We start from the raw sequence: 21785 nt of genomic DNA on the forward strand, positions 1-21785 counted from the left end.
CACGTTATCACACCTGGACTATTTTTTAGAATACTTATCCCGCCTCCTATATTACTCCTATATTACTAATCACTATACAGCAGATAGCATTGTTTTAACTTTTTCCAAATTTAAAATTACACTTAATTATTTTTACTTGTTCCTTTTTATGCATTGTTTAAATTTTCTATCTTTCATGTTCATATTTGACATAAGTAACCCCCTTGATTCTGATTGTGATCAGGCGTAGACTAAAAGTGCTGCATGAATGTGTGAGAATAGGGGAATGAAGCTTCTCATAAAACTTTTTTTTATAGCGGCCAGTTTTCCTCACAACTTTCACGCCATTAACGTACATGAGGGGGAGAGTTTTAAAATATGATACAGCTGTAATTTAGTCATTATCCATAAACGCAGCTTTTAATAAAGAAAGAGAATAAAGTCCCACCCAGCTCTAAACCCATAACCCTAATTGAGTGCTCAATTAGAGTGGAAAAGCACTTTATAAGTACCACAGATAGTAATTAAGTTGATAGTAAGTTACAGAATAATTTATGAAAATATCAAAAGCTCAAATGTAACTTAACAAATAAAGAAAATGTCACAGTCTATCCCACCTTCACTGACTAAACAGCCCAATGCCAACGAGTCTCACAGACGAACAATTTGCAGAGGACATTTTTTGCAGTGTGCATCTGTGCGAGCATGCCCGCATATCTGTGTGCATGTGTGTGTGTGACTGTGTCAGCGGAGCATTGATGAACTCAGCACAATGTTGAATGGGACTGTTTTGGCAGCTGAGACAGCGAGGCCGAACCTGCGGGTCAGAGATAAACGCCCCTCGCAGCTCTGAGCCGGCGAGAGGATGTCCCATCAGAGACGGAGGGAAAGCAGAAAAAGGCAGCTCGCTGAGGGCCTGGCAGCAGACGGGGTTGCAGGTTGAAATCCCAGAGCTGTGTGGGACGCTCTTCTCTCTCTTTTTTTTATTATTAACAACCACATTAATAGATAGTGCTTAATTAACAGCACTGTCACTCTGCCCCTCACATGTATGCTAATGACATGGAAGTTGTGAGAAAAACTGGCTGCAAAAATAAAGAAAGTTTGCGTGCGTACTTGGTGAGGCTGCATGCGAAACAAAGGCTTTCGAGAGAGTCCAAAGTACAGGTTCACATTCTCGTCTTCTTAGACAGATGCAAGAGATTACAATTTGTTGGAAGGAAAAGGGCAATTAAAGTCATGTTTACTTTTAAAGGTCATTGTTTTGATCTTTTTCTTCTCATTTGATGACTCACCAGAAGGTTGAGAAACTGCTGTACATAAATGAACTTGAACCTGCGACGCAGTCACCAGGAAGCGGCCTAATCACCGCGAGGAAATGATAAGGTTGGTGCTTGATGGTTGCAGCAGGAAGCCAGGCGGAGGTGACTGCTGCGTTTAAACACGCCAACCTGCCAAGATTCAATCTACACTTGTTCTACCCCCTCTCCCGCCCCCTGCCAGTGGCCTTCTCAAGATCAGAAAAAGGGCCTTGGAGAATCACTGACAAGAAGCTTGGTGCTGCATTTAGGAAGGAAGTGAGAGTACGGTACGATGGGCAGACAAAGGCTAGTACTTCAGTGACTCAAAATGACTGCGCTCAGCAAATCCTGTCAAGGCAGGAGCGATGTGTTTCTACAGTTTCTTTTCTGCTCAGGTATCCTTGAGATAGACGACTTCAAGGTTGCTGGTCTCCACATGTGCATGATGGCTTTCCTGCCTTTCGGGTTTGACACAAAAAGGGGAATTTCTGCTTTGGCGATCGGTCAAGTTTCAGATTATTACTCGCTGCCTTATCAATGTTAAGTAAAGCTGTAGATGGAAGCATCAGGCTTTGAATAGCAAAGGTTTTTCCCACCTCGGATCCTGTTAGTGAAATGAGGAAGCTCAGAAAGGTGGCAAAAGTTCAACTCTTGCTCCTGCAACACTTTCATTTATTTATTTATTTTTAGGTCATCCGCATGTTTCCCTGATTTCATTGAGCCCTGGATGTTTTTGCTTGCTTTGCGAACACGGACTGAGACATCGCAGTGCACCGTCTGACAGATCACTGATAGCAAATCTCAAAGAAAACAATACGCAGAGGCGACCTCATCCTAGCTGGTTTCCAGACCTCTGAATTTAATCAAGCTCTAAGGAAGTATTAAAGTAGACTTATTATCTTTTGTTTAATGTTAAATATGGCTAAGGATTTCGGATAATTAGGAAAACACACAAGTGCAAAAATAAGCTGACATCACTTTATCATAGATTTCTCTATATGGGCATGCACTCCAGGCAAAGCACTGAGTCAAGCTAGGGTATGCTTGATAAATATATGATCATCTTCCCCTGAAAAGTCTCCTAACAAATGATTAATAGCATTTCCTGTCCTCAAAACCAACAAATAAGCAACTGTACAGTCATCATTTATACTGGAAATCTTCTATACAATCATCTGGAAATTCATCTGCATTAGCAGGCAAATTAATATTAGATAAACAACAGGCCTGAGTTTACTCCTCCAAAACAAACAAAGGTACTTTCAGAAATCAAATGCTCAGCAGATGTTGACCCTAGTTTTTCATCGACATCTGGCCACGCTGTCTTCACTAGAAATACAGATAGGCCCATGAACTGCTGGACAAAGATTTTGCCTCTATACACCAGCATTGTGGATTTTAGATCAATTAATCAAAATTGTATTGAATGTCAGACATTTGGTTTTAATTTAAGTGGTTAAACAAAAGTTTTGCATTAACTGTTTAAAAATTTCAGGCATTTTTATAAACAGCTGCCCATTTTCAGAGCTCAGAAGTAGTTTCATGGATGAAGTCGACAAAATATCTGAAGTTGGTCCAAAGTGTTGAATTTGTATTTTATAGCTTTTCACAGGAACTCTTAATAAGAGGTTCAAAGAGATGTCAGGGAAAGAGAGGGAGGCCATCATTAGGTCCCAAAAAGTAGCCAAATTAATCAGGTACATTGTTGAAAATAATAAATGACTTGCTCAGCAAAAGTACCAAATGACTAAAGTGATCACAGATCATGGAAAATACAAACTTTGTAACTTCTAACCAAGACAAAAACACTCTTGAGGAGGTATCAGACATATCAAACACTACAGCCAAGAGACCACTCAATGAATGAAAATATAGAGGGTAAACCACCAGTTCCACTCAAGAACAGGAAGGCTAGACTATACATTGAGAGAAAACATCTAAATAGATCTGCCCAGTTCTAGAAGGAAGTCTTTGGAGAGATGAAACCAAGATGAAGTTGTGAAGAGAATAGCAAAGAAGAGAAGGAGACAGAGATCCATACCATATTATCTGTCGAATATGGCGGTGGTGATATTATGGTCTTGACGTGTATGGCTTCAAGTGGAACTAGGTCACTAGTGTTTAGTAATGATGTTGATAGAAGAAATACAGTTAATTCGTAAGTGTACAGAGCTATACTCTCTGCTTAGGTTCAGCCAAATGCTAATGCAAATGGATAATGTCCCAAAGTAAACTGATGAACCAACCCAAAGAGTTGAATTTCAATGAAACGAAAAGGGATATTTTTCATTGGCCTGGTCAGTCGCCAGATCCCAATAGAGCACGTCTTCCAGTTACGAAAACCAAACTGAATGCAGGGAAACCCGCAAACAAATATAAGCACATTAACACCCACAGCTCAGACACCAGCTAAGAAGAACGCAAAACAATTAAGTGAAAACAAAATGGCAATTCAGAGTATTGTTTTGGCAAAAACGTCCCGAAAGGACAGAAAGAAATGATGATTGAACCTTGAAACAGTAGCTCCTTTATAACTGTGGAGCACAAGATTGGAGTTAAACCGAGCACCTCCAAGGTACAAATAATTACGAGGGTGCAACAGGGCGCTGCTGAAAAACTGCATACCTCCACTGCAAATTTCTCCTCTGTAAATAGCATTTAGAAAAAGCCAAACCCTGTGTGCAGCAAATAAAGAACCACAAACATGTTTGCAGGAATAAATCTGATGGCTACGGAGGCTGCATTGCACCTTTCATCTCCACGTTAGAGAGAGTGGATTTGCCTTTCTATCACGAGGACAACACAAACTAACGTGCCGAGAACGGGGCGAGGGGTTTGATCTTCCCTGCGGAGAGAGTCCGTATCCGAGCAGTTAGCAAAATGAATTGAATCAGCGGGATTAACGGCACCTGTAAAGACCTGTCAGGTAGATTTACAGGCCCCACTGATAAGCTGGCGGTGAGGGATAAATATGCCCGGTGTCCCATCGGCTGCCAGCCAGTCAAAGAAAACCATCAACCCCTCCCACCGCCTCTCTCCTGGTCTCTCTTTCGTTTCCCCCAGAGCTGCAGACACCTCCACCTTTGATAAGGTAATAACATCAGTCTTGACTCTGGCTGCAGAGGTGAAAGCTGACGGCAGGATGGTGGAAACACGCTTTCAGGATGATGAATGCAGTCAAAACAGACAGACTGTGTGTGTTGATGCCTGTTTGGATATCAAAGGTGAATACACTCTGGCTGTCTGGGGAGGCGGGGGACTCACTATCAGGGAAATGTCGGCTTCTCTGAAGCCTAAAAAGTTGCTTGTGACATGCAATTCTCCATTTTAGTGGTGTTTTTAAATGGTTTTCTACCACTAAAAAAGGCCTGAACCCGACTGAGGGTCATTTAGTTATTATCATTTTGTCTGAAGAAAATAATGAACTGGGTTACAAACTGGGCTATTGATGTTGCTTTCAGGGATAACAAATTATAGAAATTTGGGGGTTTAAAGACTGTTACTGTGTCTGTTTAAATATTTCTTTAGGCTCTATTTTACACTTGTGGTCAAGTTTATATCATGGGCATGAATGTCAGGGTAATTTTGTGCTTTAATGTTTTCTTTGGACTGTTCTTTTTCCTGGGTGGAATAATTGTATACCATAACATCAGATCACAATGGCGGCCATCAACAAGCTTCTGGTATAATTCTGGCTGATATTATACTACTTTTCTTGGAAGAATTTGTGACGTTAATTTAAATTGTTTGGTTTACTGGCACAGACCTGGCTTTTAAGTGCAGTCCACACATTTTCAGTAGGGTTGAGGTCAGGGCTTTGGTAAGGCCATTCTGTTTGATCTGTTCCAAAACCAGTTTTGATGTGTGTTTGGGATCATTGTCCTGTTCTAAACTAGTTTCTGTTTAGCTGTTGATTTGAGGTGAAGTTGAAGAATTTGCAGGTAGTCTTCCTGCTTCATTATTCCATCTACTTTGTGCAATGTACAGAACCACTGGCAGCAAAACAACCCCAGAGCATGATGCTATCACCACCATGTTTGACAGCGTGTACAGTGCTGAAAGCCTCACCTTTACTCCTCCAACATCTAGTCATTGTGGCCAAATAGCTTTAACAGTTTTTCTCGCATCTGACCATAAAACATTTCTGCAGAAGACCTTTGACTTGTCTACGTTGGTAGCTGGAAATTTTAGCCAAGCTTGAAACTTGTACTTAAGATTGTTTGAACTGATGATCTTAGAGTCTGCAGATGTTGAAATGACTATTTTGTGTAAATCTATAGTTCTATTTATTTGATCTTCACTGAGTTCCTCGACTTTCCCACTGTTCTGAATATTGATCAATTCAATGAGTGCTGTCAAACAAGTAATTTTTATGTTGCATAGAGAAACTACTAGATGTAGTCAATGATAATCACTAATGAGAACTTGATAAGCCTTGTCAAGTTAAAAGACACTGTAGAACCTTTAGCACCACTTATTAAAAGATTGTTAAAAGATCATTATCGGTCCAAAATTACCACGACATTCAAGCCTATGATAAGTGGATGTAAACCTCTGTACACAACTTTAAGTTTTGCTGTTGTTGAATGGAGGACAAGCAGAACACTGAGTATTTGGGCACATTTTCCCCAAATCTTTAAAGTAACTAGAAGCTTTTTTGCCATACAAGCTAAAAAAAAAAAAAAAAAAAAAGCAGCTCTCCTCAATGCATCATGTTGAGACTTACCTCTGCATAAAATATGAAATACAGTGCTGCGAGAGCGTGACAATTAGGAGTGACTTTAACGTTTCATAGATGAACACCAGCCCTGTCGAAAGCCAACTCCTGCTTCATCAGTCACTCTGAGGTCATGTGAATCAGTGACGAGCTGCAGGGAAACTTTGCACCGAGGAGCTCAAGGGTGTTTCTCTTCCCAGCTCACTATGCCCTCTGCTCTGGAAAGTGGTGAAACATACACTTCACAGGAGGAAAGAAACTTAAAACTTATTTTTAAAAGGTTTGGTGAGACTGTGAAGCAGTTTTGTGTTTCTTTTACTAATGTGTGAACAGACTGTAACCTATAATATGATAATTCCAGATTTTATCATAAAGGACCTAGTCTGAATTTCAAGCAATATCCAAAGGACATGTCATTTAGGGACCTCAGATCCCTAGAGTGAAAAAGACCTGCTATTGTTAGCCTAAAGATGGGTCTTTTAATCAGGGGCATCGACAATTTACCAACTTTTGGCACAACACAAACATGATCTAGTTTTTGTTAACATTTTGTGTCACATGACAGCAAATGTTTAGCTAACATCAGCCACATTAATATTGTCTAGTCAAGCTAATATGGCCAAATAAAAATGTAGATTAGTGTGAGAGAAAACTAGAATCAACATCTTTCATGTGTTTGTAGCATGTATTTGTAAGAAGCTTAATTTGGTTTGAGGGATCCAAATCAAGCACAAGTCATCTTTCTCTGGCTAACACTAGCTTACCTACTAATGCAGGTGAATCGCTAGCCACCTACCATAGCATAAGATGGACATAGCTACAGCAGCATCACCCACTGATTTCTTTTGTCCCGTTTTGAAACCTCAGGTTGAGCATTTTTCACATTGTGTCGCTGGTTCAATGACTTGTCATTTATAAAGTCGCTAGCCAACGAGCATGCGGTTTCATTGCACAGATAATTCTTCTTCAAAAAGAAGAATGTTTGCAGTATGACCGAAATTTACAAAACAGACCTACCCTTATTAATTCAGCATAACCCAAACGAGGGACAAGAGCTAAAAATTAACTCAGCCAAGGCTAAACTAGCTGGCCACTTTAGCTTGATTCATATAGAGAGTAGTAAGATAGAAAACAATTGTGAAATGTGTTAAATCTATCTTCTTCTTCTTTTTTTTAAGTCGTTTTTAGCTTTTAATTCAGTTAAGTTTCAGTTAGTTTCCAGAGTGGGCTTGCTAGTTTCAGTTTTAGGTTTTAATTGTTTCTGTGTTAAGTGTTTTTAAATAAATAATGCATGGCGGGCAAAGACAAGATGCCGGAAAATCAGTTTACGTATTGCAATAAAAAGACACAATTTTTGAAAGAAGTTCATTCAGTCCTGTAGACATCTGAAGTCTTAATACACTTTTAACTTGGGTGATAGTTGTGGTGGTAAAAAGTCTTGCAGAGAAGTCCTAATTTTTCTGAGTTTATGGGCTCAGTTACACTTTTCTGGTCATACTGAATTGAAAGTCTATTCAGTAAAGAAGCTTATCCATGATATGATCCCTGGCTAACAACAATCCCAGGACGTCATAACAGCAGCAGTGCATCAATACTAATGATGACACTGATAATGTTACCCCCAGCAAAACACTATCAGAGTGGAAATGTTAGTTGGCCACTTTGCCAAATATTTTTACAAGCTACTTTTGTTATTGCAAAGATTTTCATTTTAGCCAGCAACAAGTAACATAACCATGCATATCAAAGGTGTAATTACACTGACAAAGGTGTAATTAATGATGGCTTTCTTTCTACAGCACTATACAAACAAAGAACGCCAACTTAGCCAAGGAACATGTGTGAAGCCACCTTTTCCATCAAAACGAGCACAATAAGTTTCTGTATTTTAATGTTGTTTTTTTATTTGTTCTGGGACATGCAGCAGGATGGAGATAAGATATGTGAAAATACAATTAAAGCTGCACAGGAAATATTTATCACCGTTGTTTTAATGTCCTGTTACATGGTGGGGTTTTTTGTTTTCTAAAATATCTCTCTGAGAAAGTTTACCTGTCTATGTTTATGTATTCAAAACACCAGGAAGAATATCCGAAGTTAGGGCTGATGGAACTCCTAAAAACCAGTCTATTGTACAAATGTACTTAGAAACTGCACCAACTTGTGGAAACAGTGGTATACAGTGATTTAAGGCCAAATACTAATAATGTGTAAAGATAGCCATAAAAGATAGCCATAAAAGACAGACTGATTTGTGTGAAAAAAGGTGCGCACACTTCCATATATCATCCTGAACAAACACAAAAACTAGTTGTGTCTCTCTAGCAGCCTGTTTGCGAGTTCATTTGACATGTGGAGGAGTATATCCTCCCAGAGCTGACATCAAACCTTCACCTCCTCTCACAGCTGGACTTGTTCTTGTGTGGCCGACCTCCAGCGCCTTCACCTCACAGGACATATTTCTTCCCAACAACTCGAGAGATACGACTCGATGAAAACTTATTAAGGTTGCTTTATGCATCAAGGGTAGAAACTCACCTCTGAGCTGGCTTTAATTGAAAACATCAGTTCACTACATTTACAAGAGGACTGTAAAAAGCTCTCCTGGCTGTGAATTAATGCAGCACAGGAGGACAACATATCCGGCGCGTTTGTGAAAGCGCTTTATGATGGTCAGTTATACGGAGTCGGTTTGCTGCATTTGATTTAAACCCGGAGGGTTCCTGCAAGGAGGGACTGTGATGCGACAAGCTGCATTCATCCAGGGCGACCTGGGATGGCGTCCAGTGTCGGCATCTAGGCCATGTCCCTGGTGAACATGTTCTCATGGTGAGGTAATCCATGATGTCAGCTCTGTGAGCTGCAGGTGGAGAACGGACAGGGGACCAAAAAAAAGAGCACGAGTTTGTTTTTTCTTCTCTTTTATTGCACATGTTTGCTCTCAAACCAGAGCACAGAAAGCAACTGTTTAAGAAAAAAAAAAGGGTTTTACTGCTGTTGGGATTGCTGTGTGACCTCAGATTTATACAGTTGTTGGGTGTCTTTTCCGGTCGGATAAATCCAAGCTCATCGCCGCCGGGCCAAAATGTGATGTTTTGTTTTTCCTTGGGATTTTAAAGTGAAGGTGATGTCTCATACATTTCTGATTTATTTCCACTTTATTGATGGAGACGGGCAATTTACTTCAGTGAAATATGGAGCTATCGGCCAAAGCGGCCAAAAATCTAGACACCACAATTAGGTGAAAACGTAATGTAGTGAGATTCTGGGCAGTGGTGCTCTTCCAACTTTGTGACTACAGTTTGTTTCAGCTTAACAATGCCCCTGTGACCAAAGCTGGGCCCATAAAAAACAACAACAAAAAAAACTTTAGCCCAGCTTTTTGTGGAAAAATCTGACTGATTCTGACTTCAACTCCATCTTAAACCTTTGGGATGAACCAGAACGTCAACAGCAAACCAGACCTGACAATCCAACCAGAGGGGCTGTGGAACGAGATATTCAACAATGTAATTTAGTGGTGTTTGTTTTGGGCTATCAAACCGTATTAGACTGGTTAACAACTATTCCAGGTGGAGTGAGAAGTGGAACTGAAAAATTTCATATTTTTGTTATCTCAGTGAAACTTTCAGCAACTGCTGGATCGTTCTTTGGCTTGTTTAACCAAGGGCGTCGGGTGTAAGAGGCCTCTGTACACCCCTGCTACGCAATACATTTAACCCTGTGATTGCCAAGTCATCATCAGTGATGACCCAAATCCTAACCCTGTATTTTGGAGAATTTAATAAATGTAACATGTTCTAGTATTATCATACAGAGTTAGGGTCAGTATGACCTTTGATCTTTAATCTCAGCGTTAAGTTGTGAATTGCAGTATTACAATTTGAAATGATCATTTCTGACAAGGAAAGGGAAAAAAAACAAAACAAACAAGGTAAATATTTAAATTTCCACACATCTTAACGTTCACCAGGTCACCAAAGATCAACTTAGGGTTAGAGTTGGGTTTTATTTAACCACAAGCAAACTAGGAAAATTCACAGAAACTAGGAGATGTTGTGCTACAGTCACACTGGGGAAAACAGTGGCTGGAGACTGTGACATGAACAAAATTATTGCTGCTGTTTGAAAGAACTTTCAAACCAGTTCTGCAACCACTCACAGCCACTTGCCATCTTTATAGCAACTTTGGTAAGATGAAGTCAGTCTGCTATAAGTTTGCAATTTAATGGAGTCAAGTCGGCAGTTAAATGCAGTTTCCTTGTGATAAATTGGTTATCTGTTGCAAATCTGTCACACAGAAATTTACATTTAATACTGACAGCCAGAGCTTCATAGATTTGAAACAGAAATTCCCCCACAAATAGTCACATAGCTGCTGCAAAATGATGTACGCAATCAACATCCCTGCTTTCAAATAGGAATACAACGATCTGGCAACCAATTGAGTTGAGTCTCCTATTGCAGATAGACATGAGTTGCACTCATCAGAACATACTGACTCAAAAAGACTGGAAGATGTTGGAAATCTGTCTGTGTTTATAAATGAGAAACTTTGCAATTACATGCAAACTTTCGCTAAACTCTCTGAGAGTGATTACAATCAGTCTGACTCTCACTCTGACTATATGGAGACAGGTCTCGCCCAGATCAGGCAACCTGTGCAGTTACCTAAAAATGGTTGCTCAGAGGTTGAAGGTGTTGTATGTTCAACCTTTCAGCAGCTAGTTAGTCACTGCAACTACTCGCAGTCAGTCGCAGACAGCAAAGAAATGTTGGCACAATCATCAGGCAACCACCAATTTTTCCTGTTTTCAAGAACTTTGCTGTCCTATTTGTACCAAGTCAGCCTGTATTAGCTGATGACTTAATTAATTAATGATCATGTCTAGACTGTTAACCAACAAAAAACTGCCACTTTAAATCATAGTAAATTATTTGTAATGATATTTTGAGTGTAATACAAGCACACTTTCATGGCTCTTTTCCCTAACTGTGAAGAGATATGACTAGATCCATCAGTAGTGGCTGCTTAAACATCATCTCACCCATTGTTCAGTGCCCAGTCTTTGCTGTTTCAGATAGTAATTAAAAAAAACCCAACAACAACTTTTTGTCCTCCCCACTTTTAAAATGAATCCTGTCTAAATGACCCCAATGGTCACTCTAACAATAAGAGTATGTATATTTTCTTTAAATTAGATTGTTTTTCTAAGTGTTGTCAATCAGGGAATAAAGAAGGTAGCCATTCCAAATGACATACATCAAAAACTCCTCACATTTTCCCCTTCAAAGTCTGTTTTGTTATTCGAAATAAAAGTTTGAAAGAGTTACTTGCTATGAAAACATGGACCTTCAAGAGTTAATAGTTCATATAATTTTGGCAAAGCAGTCCTTTCTTTAAATTTTAACTTTTTTGCTTCTAAACAGCTACGGTTTTCCACTGGTAGCAACACAAAATAGCTACTTTTCCTCATTGCACCCAGTGTAATCCTCCTAAAAAACGACAAAATGAAAAAAAAAACCCTGAATTTTCACAACACTGTGCAGTATGTCATGCAAATGAAACCGCCTTGTCGACAATCCAGTGGCTAGGATTTCACCAAATTCACGATGAGTACCTGTGTGCATTTGAAACAGCAAGCAAAGCTCAATATCCCAAAGCCTCAACAAACCACCGCATGGATTTGAGAGTAATTCCACCAGAGCATCGCTGGCACGGCTGCATTCTTCTCAGAGCTGCACAGTTTAATGTTTACCCGTATTCCCCACAGGTCTGGAATACTATATATCTGCAAGAGGTAATGTTTTTCAAAGCCATGACCAAATGTGTTTGGATTGGCTGTGGAAAGCTACTTTAGATTTAACACAGGCTATACAGGCTGATAGGCCATCCAAAGAAATATATTCCATGAGCGAAACACCTCCCAATAAAGGAATACATTTAATGAATATTTACATAAGGCTTGATTCATGTCAAACTAAAGGGAATTCGCAGAGTTGGGACGCAGATCACTCACTATGCTCTGTATACGTAGCCGAGCCACATGTGGACTTCTGAGCGTGTTCAGTATGAAAGCGAGGTAAAATAGCAAGCTCTTAATCCTTTATTTAAGCGCCTTTTTCCTTCGAGCATTATTACCAGAGGGGCTGGCAACCATGGCCTTACTGCACAAACTGAAAAAGGTGTAAGAGAGGTTGATCAATATCAATGACTGAATGATTTCTTGGGCAGATTTCTCAAACAAAGTAGCTCATTTCAGAAAATGACTAGCTTCTGCAAATGCAATGTGTTTTTATTATTTATTTTTATGAATAGCTACTAAAAAGCCTACCAAAAAATAAACTTTATTGTCTGTATCAACGGCAGGCTGAGCAGTAGGTTCAATATGAGAGCAAGTACACTTTTACACATTTTTCTGCAGCTGCTGTCTGTTTGAATTACTGGGACAACAGGTGGATGATAATGAGGTGCCTCCTCAGACAATTATAGGCAAAAAGCCCCTACCCCCATTCATTTAGGCATGGCCAGTTTTATGCTCAGATTGTTTTATGTTACGATACATTCAATTATATTTACGAGTGAATTCAGTTCTTTCACTTCAAGCCTGTAAAAAACACATATAGCTAAGTTCTCCGAGAGCATCTAATCGTAAACTGTGCTACGACAGCTCAGGTGGTCCCAGTTGTTCTTATCTGGGTAAAATAAAACAAAATACGGTAGGATTTTGCCAACTTCGCCAGTCCCATCACAATCAGCAGCCTCCAAAGACTCTGAGAGGCCACACTCGTGCTGACGAGACAGGGAAGCTTTGAAATGCAGATGGCGAGGCCTATCGACTGTCACCTGTATGAAGCACTTTAACTCCTGTCGCTGAAATGAGCCTTTTCAAGAGGCACATTGTGATGTGTATCAGCCGACGAGGCAGATTGGTGATGATTGCTCTATTCTGGCTGTCAGCTAGTGAAAACAAGGTATTCATCCTTTGTCAGAGCGACATCTCCTCTCTCATCTCACCAATGAGCCCCCACCTCTCTTCCCTCTCCCATCACCATCCCTCTTAACCTCTTGTCTTGATTTGGAATTACTGTTCAAAGGCATGGTTTACTAGTGCAGCCTGCTACTGTTACCGCCAATGAGGGGAGGTCATTGCCAGCCATTGTATTTGCTTCCATATAGACTGCTGCTTTTTGAGCAATTGTGATTTTATATTGCATGTTTGCAATACAGACATTTTACAACATATTTGCCAAAAAATGATTCCAGCCCAACACTGCCTCACAGAAATACATCAAATTAATCCTCAAGGACACATTTGCATTGTGATAATCTATATGAATTGGTATTGTCATGATCAAAATATTTGTGCAAAGAATAGTTCTGGTAATGGGTTCTACTAACCAATCATATTTGATCATGCTTTGTCTGATACAGGTAAAAGTAAATGTGGAAAGCAATATAGGATTTCATATGCAAAGACTGGCAGAGAAAACAGCACTGAGAGTGCCAAAAAAACCTGGATGTTGTCTCCAGAGATTAAGTCGCAGACTAGCCATTGGGTTCCAAGATTACTAGTACTAGTACTTCATAGACAATGAGTAACTGAGGAGTTTTGTCAGGGTGGCCACACAAATTCCTTGGTAGTTAACTCCAGCAGTGAAGATTGAGGGGGTTTTACACATGCAGTGTTTAGTTTAGTTTTCCCACGCAGTTTGTTTGTGCTGGAGCGGACACAGTAATCGCACCTGGGTGCGGACCAACACAACCACATTGAGACTCTTTGGAGGAGGTGGTCTCAGTACACTTTCAAATGAACTTCATAAACAGTCCGTTTATGGTGTGAATGTGATATGACCCCGATCCCAACAAACTACCAGGTGTATGTCACAAGGTTGAGCGTTTTAGCTCAACCTTGTGACGTCCCGTAGCCCATTGCTTTGTATTCTCAATGCAGGACTACTGGCCTGTACAGGCTAGAAACTAGCCATGAAATGAACTTAAATTCTTTATGTTCTCCAGTCAACCCGTTCTCACTCCCAAAGCGTAACATTTTACGCTAGGTGACAAATCGTCACCATATTACGTTTTCGGCTACCCACCACGTTCCTAAATGACGACCTCGGAAAAAGAGGAAATATGAGAACCGTCTGGACTGAACCTACACATGTTCGCTCTTTTTCTTCAAATCGCTTAGAAACACGCTATTTAACCTCATTAACGTCCTGGTTAAGGTCAGGAATAAGGTTATGGTCAGGGCTAGGGATAAGGTTAGGTTTAGGGCTGGAATACAGGGCTGGAACGTCTATTACCGCGGGAGCGTCATTGCACTGGATTCCAGCCATAACCCGCCGCGTACCATAAGAACGCCGAAGGTCTCCTTTCGTGTTCCTCAGGAACGCCGCGGGACGTGACAAAACGTCGACATGTTACGCCTCGGGAGTGAGAACGCTCTGCTCCAGTAGAACATGGAGAAGTTGTTGATTTTAAGCTTTTCACCAATAATGAATGCAAGTTGGGAAAAAAATAATTATTTATTAAAACCACAAAAAAGAAAAACCTGCTATGACCGATTTGATCAAATGAGCCTATAAGAAATACTTTTTATTATTTCCTTTACTGGTTGCTTAGAAAAACAAAACTGCTTGGAATTATGATGAAATTTTGTTAAATCCAGACAAGAAAACAAAAATACCAGGTTGGTGTTTCCATTTAAAACACTGAGACCTGTTTTTGCCTCTGGACTGTGGACTAAATTAGATGTATGTTGTTTGGCAATGCTGCAACTAAACTTAAGAGGTGGCACTCTGACAAAGTGTACGACACACATCAGCTTTAATATTACCCGGATATATTCACGCTCTTATAGCTTTTGTGGTCCCTCATTTATTTCCTGACACTAATGCTACATTCTGTGCCCGTGTTGTGCATCTCTGCTTTATTTTCTCCCCCTTTCTCCCGTATTTCAAAGTGAAATACTTCCAGCCATTTGACACAATTAGGCGCTCTCTTCCCACCGCATCGCATCCCACTGGATGGCCCTCATTATCACGAGCCCTTGCCTTTTAGATAACTTATAATGAGGCCGAAAATGTTTCACATTTTGCTTTTTCTCCAACACCGTTGGTTCAAAGAGACCTACTTCAACCTAATTAAGGGTTCCAACTGCTGCAGTCAAATGCTTTTCTTGTTTCTTGTGGGGTTAACAGTGGTGAGATGTAGATTTCCACAAGACAGGGTCTAAAGCCATTATGTCGAATCGGTGACAGATATCACTGATGCCCAAGTACTACGGTAATGGTCTACAGTACTCAGAAGTGTGCGGTGTGAAGTTACCACGTTGATGGCGAGAATGTTGTTAGTCAGATAATGTGGGGCTTTTTGCTTTTTTTTGTTCCCCAGATCAGCTTACATTTACATCTGCAGATCTGGCACTCAAAATGAAAATTACAACAGTAAAGAGAGAAGACAACCTGTTCTTCCTCCTTTGGTATGTTGTTGGATGAACAGCTGAGCCCCAAATGTCCCTGAATAATCCACCCAGGACCGCAGATCCACACTGTGTCTGTTTAATAGTCTTACCAGTTGTATCAAGCACCTGGTTAGAAATTTTGTATGCGCTCCCTCTTGGACTCTATTAAATACTGAGAAGAAAATGGGAAGCATTTGGGGATTCCCACTTTTTTCCAGACATCTGCAAATCAAATTTACAGTTCCCACATTTATTTGACAGTTTTGCAAAGTGAATTTGAGATATATGGAACAGTAAAAATGGCCAATTTTAATTATAAAACAGCAACAATGGAAAGTGAAAAGATCACAGCTCAACTGTCCAAAACCTAAATGTACTTCTGATACATTTAAAGTTTGGATTTGCATTAATCCAAACAGTCAGCATAGATTTTCTATCAATGTCTATATATAAACATATTTCATAAGATATTTCATAAATTCATTTTGAAGTATATGGATGTTCAGCTATCTTTTCACTATAATAGGTGTTGTAATGTATGGATCGATGGATGTATCTTTGCTATAAGAGCTGAGTGTGAAAGTGAAGCTGTCTCAAAGACAGGGTGATGAGCTCAGTTATTTGGGAGTACAGCCACTACTTTTCCATATCAAAAAACCCCCGGTGTGGCTTGGTCATGTAACTGACCAGCATGCTGCCAACTAGTTGAGGCGTTCCAGCCATGTCCTACCCAAAGGAGGCCCAACTGGAGACCTGTTCATCTTTTTAAGTACTAGAAACTGGTCTAGGAAGTGGCTTTTTTTCACAGCCTGTCTTTTGCCCTGTCTTCTTCCCATCACCCACAGCTGGTGGGTGTCTGTTTTGTTGGGTTTTCTCTGTATTGTTGTAGAGTTTTTACTTTACAATATAAAGCATCTTGAAACAATTGTTGATGTGATTCGGTACTATATAAATAAAACTGAACTGAATCGCTACCTCATCGTGGTGGAGGGGTTTGTGTGTCCCAGGGATCCCCTTGGTAGGGTCTCCCATGGCAAATTGGTCCTGGGTGAGGGACCAGACACAGAGCGATTCAGAAGACCCTTATGAAGAAAACATCGAGGGAACAGTTTACCCTGCCCGGAATAGGGTCACCGGGGCCCCGCCCTGGAGCAAGGCCCGGTGAGGACGCCCGAGGGCGGGTGTTTGGTGGCCGAGCCTTAGTCCACAGCCCGAAAAGGGGACATGGGCCACCCGCAGGAGGCGCCATAGGGGTCGGGTGCATTTTGTGCCGGGCGGCGGCCAGGAGCGGAGGCCCTGGTGGACTGATCCCCGGCTGCCAAGACTGGCAATTGGGACATGGAATGTCACCTCTCTGGTGGGGAAGGAGCCTGAGTTAGTGCGTGAGGTTGAGAGGTACTGGCTATTTATAGTTGGGCTCACCTCTATGCATGGCTTGGGCTCTGGAACCAGTCTCCTGGAGAGGGGCTGGACTCTGTCTCAGTCTGGAGTTGCCCCTGGTGAGAGGCGGCGGGCTGGGATGGGTATTCTAATATCCCCTCGGCTTGCTGCTGGTACGTTGGGGCTTTTCCCGGCGGATGAGAGGGTTTGTTCCCTGCGCCTTAGGGTCGGGGAATGGGTCCTGACTATCATCTGCGCTTATGTGCCGAGTGGCAGTTCAGAGTACCCAGCCTTCTTAGAGTCCCTGGGTGGGGTGATTGGGAGGAACGGCCTCCCTGATCTGAACCCGAGCGGTGTTTTCTTATTGGACTTTTGTGCAAATCACAGTTTGGCCATAACGAACACCTTGTTCGAACATAAGAGTGTCCATAAGTGCACGTGGCACCAGGACGCTCTAGGCTGCAGGTCGATGATCGATTTTGTAATCGTATCACCAGACCTGCGACCATATGTTCTGGACACTCGGGTAAAGAGAGGGGCTGAGCTGTCAACTGATCACCACCTGGTGGTGAGTTGGATCAGGTGGCGGGGGAGGACGCTGGACAGACCTGGTGCACCTAAACGCGTAGTGAGGGTGTGCTGGGAACGTCTAGCAGAGGCCCCAGTCCGCGAGATCTTCAACGCACACCTCCGGCAGAGCTTCAACAGCATTCTGAGGGAGACTGGGGACATTGAGTCCGAATGGACCATGTTCAGCGTCTCCATTGCCGAAGCTGCTGCATTGAGCTGCGGCCGCAAGGTGGTTGGTGCCTGCCGTGGTGGTAATCCCCGAACCAAATGGTGGACACCAGAGGTGAAGGGAGCCACCAGGCTGAAGAAGGAGTCCTATCGGGCTTGGTTAGCCTGTGGGACTCCGGAGGCAGCCGACAGGTATCGACAGGCCAAGCGGAATGCGGCTCGGGCAGTGGCTGAAGCAAAAACTCGGGTGTGGGAGGAGTTCGGAGAGGCCATGGAAAAAGACTTTCGGACTGCCTCGAAGAGATTCTGGCAAACCGTCAGGCGTCTCAGGAGGGGAAAGCGGTGCTCTACCTGCACTGTGTATAGTGCTGGCGGAGCGCTGCTGACGTCGACTGAGAAAATTGTCAGGCGGTGGAAGGAATACTTCGAGGACCTCCTTAATCCCACTGACACGTCTTCCGAGGAGGAAGCAGAGTCTGGGGATGAGGGGAATGACCCGCCAATTTCCGGGGGCGAGGTCACTGAGGCAGTTAAACAACTCCTTGGTGGCAGAGCCCCTGGTGTTGATGAGGTCCGCCCCGAGTTCCTGAAGGCTCTGGATGTTGTAGGGCTGTCCTGGTTGACACGCCTCTACAATGTTGCGTGGAGATCAGGGGCAGTACCCCTGGACTGGCAGACCGGGGTGGTGGTCCCCGGAGGGTGTGTTCCAACTACAGGGGGATCACACTCCTCAGCCTCCCTGGGAAAGTCTATGCCAGGGTGCTGGAAGGAGAGTTTGTCCGCTAGTCGAACCTCGGATACAGGAGGAACAATGCGGTTTTCGTCCTGGTCGCGGAACACTGGACCAGCTCTTTATCCTCTCAGGATACTTGAGGGTGCATGGGAGTTTGCCCAACCAGTCTACATGTGTTTTGTGGACTTGGAGAAGGCATTCGACCGGGGTGTCCTGTGGGAGGTGTTGCGGGAGTATGGGGTGTCTGGCCCATTGCTACGGGCCATTCGATCCCTATACAACCGTTGCAAGAGCTTGGTTCGCATTGCCGGCAATAAGTCGGACTCGTTCCGGTGGGTGATGGGCTCCGCCAGGGCTGCCCTTTGTCACGAGTTCTGTTCATAATTTTTATGGACAGGATTTCTAGGCGCAGCCAAGTGGCGGAGGGCTTTCACTTCGGTGGCCTCAGAATCTCATCTCTGCTTTTCGCGGATGATGTGGTTCTGTTGGCTTCATCGGGTGAAGGCCTCCAGCTCGCACTGGAACGGTTCGCAGCCGAGTGTGAAGCAGTGGGAATGAGGATCAGCACCTCCAAATCTGAGGCCATGGTTCTCAGCCGGAAAAGGGTGGAGTGCCCACTCCGGGTTGGGGATGAGTTCCTGCCCCAAGTGGAGGAGTTCAAGTATCTGCCGGTCCGTCGTGGTGAAGAGGGAGCTGAGTGTAAAAGCGAAGCTCTCAATTTACCGGTCGATCTACGTCCCTACCCTCACCTATGGCCACGAGCTGTGGGTAGTGACCGAAAGAACGAGATCGCGGATACAAGCGGCGAAATGAGCTTCCTCCGAAGGGTGGCTGGCCTCTCCCTTAGAGATAGGGTGAGAAGTTCGGCCATCGGGAGGGGCTCAGAGTAGAGCCGCTGCTCCTCCACATCGAAAGGAGCCAGCTGAGGTGATTCGGGCATCTGGGATGAACTGAATCAATCTCCATCTCTGCTCATGGATTATTGTATCCCATTCTCTTGAATTGCATAAACTGCTAACACAATACTTGTCTTAAAGGTTTGTTCACATTGGCTGAAAAGAGAACTATAGAGCTGAGGAAAAATAAGATCATGTGTTAGCTGTAGTTGAATCGAACTGAGCAAAACACATTTGAAATGTATAATTATGCAAAAATATCACATTTAACTTTAAGCTGCAGTTCATTAGTGAAAAAGGAAAAGAAAGAAATGTTAGCTGAATTTGCTCTGAAGGCTGAAACACACATATATAGGTGCAAATGATGTTGATTGGGTGCATCTTTTTATACCATCTTGCATGAAGAATATCACATTCGACTGTCCTGGTGACATATTCTGATCTGAATAAAATGTCCCATCTGGAAAAATGAACTAAACACAGAGCTAAGAAATTAAAAAAGTAAAACCCCTCTGGACACTCACTCTTAGACATCCCATGAAATCTTTCTGCCAAACACACTCTGTCAACCTCTCTGGACCCTTCAGATCAGATAGTTGCCCACTCCGATAATTACAGTGGTAAACTCAACCCCTTCGGCCCCGCTTGACCCTCAACAATTCAGCTTTCCACTTGAGTAAGTTGTAGGTGTGTTTACTGGGCACCAGCTTGTTCCTGTTAATAATATGAGCACTGAACCTTGGACCTCACCTGACGGCACTGTCTGGGACAATAGCCAGCTCAAGTGTGTCTCTATATGTGTGTGTGCTTCCTTTCCCATAATCCTGTTCCCCTCATGAGCCACAGAGCCTATAAAGCTGTCAGTGAACATGTAGGACACGTCACCTTTGCCGGGGTTTCTCACACACACAGATGTAGAGCTGCTGCATTATCACACATACCCTGAAAAAGCCACTGTTACACATGCAGAAAGGTATGCACATGAGAACAGTCAAGACAAACAAAAGACACACATTTAAACTGACGCACACACACACACACACACACGTTCAGAGTCACACGGCACAGATAAACACACAGTATTAACCTCTGCAGATTACTGCGCTTGTCTGTAATATGTTAAATTGGAAGCCTGACAGTTTAAAGAGTCACTCAGTGTATTAAGAATCACAAGTGTTTACACAAGGCATCTATTGGGTGTTATGTCACGCAGTAAACAAGCAGACAGATGAATCGATGATGAACCACCCTTTTTTTCTTTTCTTCACTAAACTGTTTCTTTTTCGATTAACAGACGTGCAGGTATAAAAGAGAAGAAAAATACACGGTTAAAATGCTCAATGCATATGTATGAATGTCCACATGAATCCACGTGTGGCTCTGTGCATGCATGTGCAAGTGGGGGGTCATGCAGCTCCTGGTCTCTGATGGGGGGGGGGATTATGGGAAACAGATGACTTACGCTTCTAATTTGTGGCCTTAAATTGCAAACAGAGTTTCACGAATCCAGGAGAGTAATAAATGCTGAAAGAATTGTGTGTGTGTTGAAGGTAGGTGGGTTACACTGCACACACATGCAGTCATATCATGTTGGCTGCAGGTTCACAGAAACACAGAATGACAGATTTTACATTTAAGGTATATTTTATATATCAGATTTGATGTTCCATGTACAGCAGTCAGAGCAGCAGGAACATGGATAGCTGTGGAGAAGAACACTGGTCCTAATAAAGAGGAACAGCAGGTATATACATCTATCTATCTATCTATCTATCTATCTATCTATCTATCTATCTATCTATATATATATATATATATATATATATATAATTGGATGAGTGACGAAACGTTTGTACTGATCTCTAAATAGCTCAAGATGCAAAAACTTAATCTAAATAGAAAAAAAGTGGACATATTATGATGATATGAAGTACCATTATGGTATTATTGGCTCTGTTTGAAACAGGCTACTCCTTCTTTGAGCTAGCTTTCTTTTGATTGTCTGCCCATCAAAAACAGAGCAACATATGGGCAACCTTTTGTCCGTATAGCCGGTCTCATTCGCCCCAGATTGCAAATCTCTATGACATTATAAAAATCCAAGTGTGGAAAGAAAGTGACTCAAACTAACTATATAAAGGAGTAAAGCCTGAGGGATGACATCTAGATGCCCTGATCTCATTATTTGAAGATTTGGCTATGACTAAAAGAAGACTTGCAACATTGCATGTATGATTTTTTTTTTTAAATTGTAAGTGAAGAACATTTACTGCGATATACCCAGACAGTTTTTAGTCAGGTATCCCTTTAATTGACCAAGAAAAGGTTGGAGGTCTGTACTGGCCACTTATTTTCATGAAAATAGATAAATCTGTGTACAGTGTGTGGTCACATATCCACATATCAAAAGTCCCACCGTGACAAAGCTCTGCTCCTGCAAGACATTTTCCATGAAGGTAAACAGCTGAGCTAGCAGCACATAAACCGGCACCTGTTGGTCATTAACCTTTTCAGCCAAGGTAGTGAGAGACGCACGCGGCTCTTGTAGCTAGTAGGAATGTACACCAAAGA

The sequence above is a fragment of the Haplochromis burtoni genome, unplaced genomic scaffold, assembly GCF_018398535.1.
Source record: "Haplochromis burtoni strain Fernald_Lab_line unplaced genomic scaffold, NCSU_Asbu1 Contig_39, whole genome shotgun sequence".
In the NCBI taxonomy this organism is placed as follows: domain Eukaryota; kingdom Metazoa; phylum Chordata; class Actinopteri; order Cichliformes; family Cichlidae; genus Haplochromis; species Haplochromis burtoni.